Source organism: Mus musculus, chromosome 5, assembly GCF_000001635.26.
Source record: "Mus musculus strain C57BL/6J chromosome 5, GRCm38.p6 C57BL/6J".
NCBI lineage: Eukaryota > Metazoa > Chordata > Mammalia > Rodentia > Muridae > Mus > Mus musculus.
The window spans coordinates 42,211,667-42,217,666 of NC_000071.6; the positions used below are offsets into that span (position 1 = coordinate 42,211,667).

At 39.8% G+C, this 6,000-nt stretch overlaps 1 long non-coding RNA gene across 1 annotated transcript in view; it reads left to right on the top strand.

Moving 5' to 3' along the window:
* The window catches only part of Gm16223 (predicted gene 16223), a 148,825-nt gene extending 143,707 nt beyond the window's left edge, over positions 1-5,118 (top strand). The window contains exon 3 of the long non-coding RNA NR_131130.1: positions 2,931-5,118. This is a non-coding gene — a long non-coding RNA (predicted gene 16223). The remainder of the gene's footprint in view (positions 1-2,930) is intronic.
* Positions 5,119-6,000: the final 882 nt, after the last annotated feature.

A 6,000-nucleotide genomic window follows, 5' to 3' on the forward strand; every position in this document is an offset into this window, starting at 1 on the left:
CCAGCCCCAGCCCCAGCCCCAGCCCCAGCCCCAGCCCCAGCTTGTACCAGCCCATGTCTATACCATCCTTTTTGCTGGTGTTCCACCTCCCTTTTATGTTGGTATAGTGAGCTCTGGTTCACCCTTAGCTACCTAACTCATGTGTTAACCTTTTCAGTCCCTTTAGGCAGCCTCATGCCAGACTCAGAATCCCACTCCCCCTCTTATCTCTGTTTCCTTAACCCTTTCTGCACTCTCTAATTATAGTAGCCACACAGAAATACAGGCTTTTTGTTTTCATATCTGTTCCGTGGATAACTGGGATCTTGTATTAGTCACCTTTGTCTCTAACACCTGGTAGAATCAACCTGTGATGTGGAAGAAGCCTTTAGTGCATAGTTAGTGGGATTAAATCGAGGCGCTCAGAGCTGCTATTGTGTGAAGAGGAAGAAATCTCCATTCCTCCTGATGCAGGCTTCTTTGTCTCACTGTTCTGGTTACTGCCTGGCATACCAATGCACCTCATTTGTGCAAGTGCTGTATTCCCACTAGAACGCTGAAGTATTTTCCTAATTGTAGGATTGTTCATGGCTACCATGTGCTGTTTTGCATAAAGTGTGGCAATGTGGAGGGATTTAAAACCAAGGTTGCAAGGGCTTAGTCAGTGGACTACAAGTCTGGTATCTATGGATGCTAAAACCTATCTGTAGACACTGTAGGTATAAGTAAAATGTTCATGAGGTGCATTAGTCTAGTATTCCTTCCTATGGTCTCATAAGAGTTTAAGTTTAAGTAAGGATAATATCCATCTTCTAACAAAAATAGCTCTTTTATTCTATGTACAGCAGTTTGTACACAATGCATGTGGATAATAAAGAGCTGAGCAGACCAAGGGGCACACGTCATCCCCTACAGTCAGCAGGTGCACACTGGCTGACTGGCCGAGAGCAGGGGTTGAAGCTGCTGCATGTGATGTGGTGTCCATTCTGATTGCTCATTTCCTGGGAGTTGGAATTGTGAATATTTCCCCTAGTGTTCCTGTTGATTTGTCACTTTACGTCCTGTTATAAGCACGAAGCTTAAGCATAAATTACTAACTAGTACAAGTGGTTGTGAGCCACTGGGTACAGGGTTTGGGGGGGGGAGGGGTGTTGAATGGGATCTTTTGGAAGAAGAACTCATGTTTTCAGCCACCGAGCCATCCCTTTACACCTAACAAAAGACTAAGACATATTTTCATTAATATTTTGAGAATTCCATACAATGTATTTTGTTCTTATTTATCCCAACTCCTCCCCTTAATATCCCCCAAGAACCACCTCTATTTCCTTATACCCTTCAAATTAGTGTGCACCTACAAAAAAATAATTCCTGAACTCCAATTTGTGCTAACGATGTACTCCTGAGTATGAAGCCTATCACTAGCATCATGGTCGTCTTCCTCGATGCCACACTTTTAAAGAAAACTGACTACCCCTTGGAATCTATCAACTGTCCATAGCTCATCAGCTAGGGACAGGGTTTCTTGAATGCCTTCCTATCCCATGATGGAATGTTGACCATCCTGATCTGAGGTAGGTCTCATGCAGGTAACCATAGCTGCTGCAAGCTTGTGAGTATAGCCGTGCGGTAACATCAAGAAGACACGGTTTCACTCAGTCATCCCTAACCAGAGGAATGTTATGTCCCCAAATCAAGTCAAAAGAGACTAGGAAGCTTCTCTGCCTGGATAGCTCTCATAGTTCTGGAAGGTGCTATGCAGGCTGCTGGGGGGCTAAAAGGTCTTATTCAGCTATGAACTCTAATGACTAGCATGGCAAGATATGCCTGTTCATGCAATATTAACATGAATGATTTTGGAGTAACTAACTACTTTTTAAAATTAGATTTGAGGCTTTCTCCAAAGAAGGAGACACATGTCTGGTACTGAAAATGTGGCCAAGAAGCTTGATTGAGTTGCTCATAGTGCATGTACTTCTATTATTTTCTGAAATGGACATAGAATCAAACTGCCCTCTAAATTCCTGTCTCTTTAGTTGTTTGACCTATTTAGAGAAGGTTTTGTTTTGTTTTGTTTTGTTTTGTTTTTTGGTTTTTTTGTTTTGTTTTGTTTTGTAGTTCATAGTGGTTAACACAGAAAAATCACAATTGACAAAGTAGAGAGAATAATTAGAAGAAGAAAGATTATAAATATACCTTCTCTTTTTGGAATCTGAGACAGGTAAGGTATGAATCAGATGCAGTGTATCTCATGCAACCAACAGTGACTGGCCAGTCTGTGCTTCCTAGAAGATGAGAAGATAATAGCTCAGAGTTCAATGTATGGAGGGAAGACAAGTACTAGACAAATATGAGCTGAGGGTGACCTGGCTCTCAGAGGATGTACTGTAAACTTCCCGTTGGCTGTATTAACTCAGCTAAGCTATACACCAGACTTTTTCTGGAGGTAGCCATTTTGTAGACAAGCAGACAAACATGCCAGGTTACCTTGGCAAGGATTTTCTTACAGTTTTGAGTTGTGATTCTGCTGTATTTGGTAGTGTCCCCTAAATATTTGTGCACTGAAAGCTTGGTCTCTGTGGTATGATTCAGATTGATGGCTGAAAGCTGAAAAAGTGGAGGCTGCTGCAGGTGATAAGGCATACCACCTTTAGAAGACATTAAAGTAGTTCTCAAGAGAGATTTATTAATTTTCATGGAAGGAATGTTACAGTTAAAGATGCAGGACTGTCATGTCATTGTTTTCTGGTTTCTTGTCTTGGCACAGAATTCTCCCTCCCACATAAACTCCCATCAGGCCATAAAGTATTCAACACAACATGTTCTTCATGGAGTCAAGTAAAACCACTATGCTCTTGAAGCTCAGAAACAATGTATTAAATAAAACCCGTTTCTTTATACATTACTCATCATTAGGTACAAAGAAGACTAACATGCTCTGTCATCCTCAGCATGCTGCTTTCACCTGATGGTATGATACTACTGTGGATTTCATAATCAGAGATGCATAAAAGCTAATAGGAAGCAAAGTAGATAAAAGGACCATGTGTTCGCTGTAGCTTCTGACAAGGCACAAGCTACCACTTCCACACAACGACACATCATCCTAATGACTGGAAAACAAGACAGCATCTGACTACAACTGCCCGAGGAACCCTGACTGAGGGCATGCAGCTGAGAACAGTCTCACTGTGAGCTAGAGAAGCACAGGAAATGATCACTGCTGTACAGCGCTGAGATCTGAGTGATTTGCTTCACAGCAATAAAAAGTAAATTGATTTGGAGATTCAGAAATAGCAGAAGATGTGCAGTCCCAGTGCAGATGTTTACAGGCTGTGATGATGGGTGAGTTAACAGCTTGCTCCAGAGAATAGGGTTAATGGTGGACATGGAAGTAAGAGGAGAAAATGAAACACTGCTTTGCAATCCCTTTGTAATCTTCAGAAGTGTAAGCAATAGCATTGTGATTTGATCAAGGTTGCACAGTTGGGTCTCACAGTGCCCAAACTAGGGTTTGAGGCTTTTCATTATGAGATTTTGTTCAGATTCCTCCCTTGTTCTTCCTGAGCAGCTACTGAAAACCTGAGTTTACTCTAGCTATTGGGACAATTCAAAATGATAGTGGTTATTAAAGTAACAACAAATACTGAAAATATGCTGTTGATAATGGGTATATTTTCACAACCCATGCCCTGTGCATGCACATACTCCCATCCTGTGTTATTCTGAATTTGAGGATAGATCACTATTAAGGTCCTGGAAAACACCAGGAACTGTGCTGAGTTATCCATATGTATGACCACATTTTTCTCCTAGGGCAGAAGAGAACCCAAGGGTTCTTTTTGACTTTCTCAGCATCCTGCTCCTCAGCATGCCTGTTTTTCTGTGATTAGCCACTTTTTATTCATTGTTTCTGGATGTGTGCATAATGAAAATTTTCATCAAAAGTCTGTAAAGTACACCTTGCATTGTCCAACACTAGCCAAGGGGTTGGGTACATCAGATTCTTCTTAATGGAATTGACCTGAGTACAGCTTCATGCATAAGGCAGTTACTAGGATATTAGCACCTAACAGTTGTGTCTTAGAACTTCCATCTTCTGCCTCTGGGTTAATAATTCATGTGAGAGGTTCCAGCTTACGAAGAGTGACACAATTCATGGGCAGGTAGGACTGTGCTCTGTAACAAATCTAGCAGAAAGCAAGCTAGTAAGCAATGTCTTCCCATTGTCTTTTCTTCCATTCCTGTTTCTGGCTTTCTTACCCAGACTTCCCTCAGTGATGTTACATGAAAGTATAAGGTAAAGCAAACCTCTTCCTTCTCAAATTGCTTTTGTCTGCTAATATTTGTTATCACATTTAAAAATCTGTCTCATCAAGTATTATGCAGAATCAACAAAGTCTATTTTCTTACAGGATTTCTTAATTTAATCTCATAAATCTCTAGTGAATATTGTAGATAACTATGTTTTAGTACAAGAATTGGATTCAATAGGAAGTCTTCATAGAAGGCTTAATCTTTATAGCCATTTATTACCAAAGTTCAGGCCTATGTAGTGAATGGGTAGTTGGCAGACATTCACTCTGTAAGACAAATGCTTCATGATTCATTTAGGGACCTAGAAATATTATGTGATAATGTATAAATATCATCCAAAAGGCTTTCTGCCCTATATTTTTAAAATACAGAAGTTATATTTGAAGTAGTCCTGGCCCTAGTTCTATAGGGCTTGGCTATGTAATATGTTTATGGAAGAAACGTTTAGTTCTGGAAAAGGTAAATACTTGTATATAATTTTGCAGCCCTGGAGTCTCCCAACTCCATTTCTTCCTTTAATTTAATTGATCACTTGTATATGTCTTCCCTGCTGTGTTAGAAAAACAGGGGCTGGATATCCCAGGAGTCAGAATGTATATAAGATAATGCACCTAAACAGCAGGCACATTTACCAGATGCTCTCAAATTTTGGTCCAAAATGAGTATTTGGGAATAGATTTATTGTGAATGTTTAATTAGCGATTTTCCTTAAATTTGGACTAAGTTGTTTTTAAGACTTTTTTCTTTGTAAGCGTCATAAATGCTAATCAACCTGTTAAGTTATTTTTTCTTACTGCATGTTACATTGAAATAAAAACAGAGTAAAATGGAAAAAATCTGTCTCTAGTATATTTTCTGACATGACAATAATTTCAAGTTAAATAGGTGGTCAGAATTATTTTTGGCATGGATAAATGGGGAAAAAAAGAATGCCTAGACTATCCCTGGTTGAGGTATTGTTCAGATCCCAATTTTCTCAACTTTTTCTCATTCTCTGGGCATCTGGAGTATTTGCATTACAGGAGACAGCAGATCTTACATGGCCACACATGGCTTCTTCTGAGAGTCATATCTTTTGGTAGAAGAAGATATAGGTATGTATGCTACTATTATTTATATGAACTACTGTTTATACACTTGCATTTGCTTACCTTTGTGGAATTTTGTACTCCTGTATCACATCTATCATTAGTGTGATAAATCATTCCAAGGCAATCACAGTCAACATAAAATTGAAAAAGAAAATGTTCTGGTTTCAAGGACATATGATCTAAAAAACATGGAGCTGTACTTGACTTAGTAGACTAAAGGGTCTTGGCATGGTCACATTTGTATTTGACCTGCCTATTTATACCCTATTCTATTTGTAGTAACTGGAAGAAGGCTGCAAACAGAACGTGTGCTGGGAATTCTTTGAGGAAGGGATCTTCTGAAGAAGTTTCATTCTGCTTGCTCTGTAGGAAGCTTAGACTCAGATTGTAGTAATGAGGTCTAAGGAGATGTTCAGTGGGTAAAGACCTTGCTGTACAATCCATGAGGACCTGAGTTTAGATGCCCAGAACTCATGTAATGTATGGTGGCATACATCTATGACCCCAGTGATTGGGGGAAAAGGCAGAAGAGTCCTGTGGGAGCTTTTTGTCAGCCAGTTTATCCAACTGATGAGCTTGAGATGCCAGGGGAAATGTGTTCCAAAAACTATGG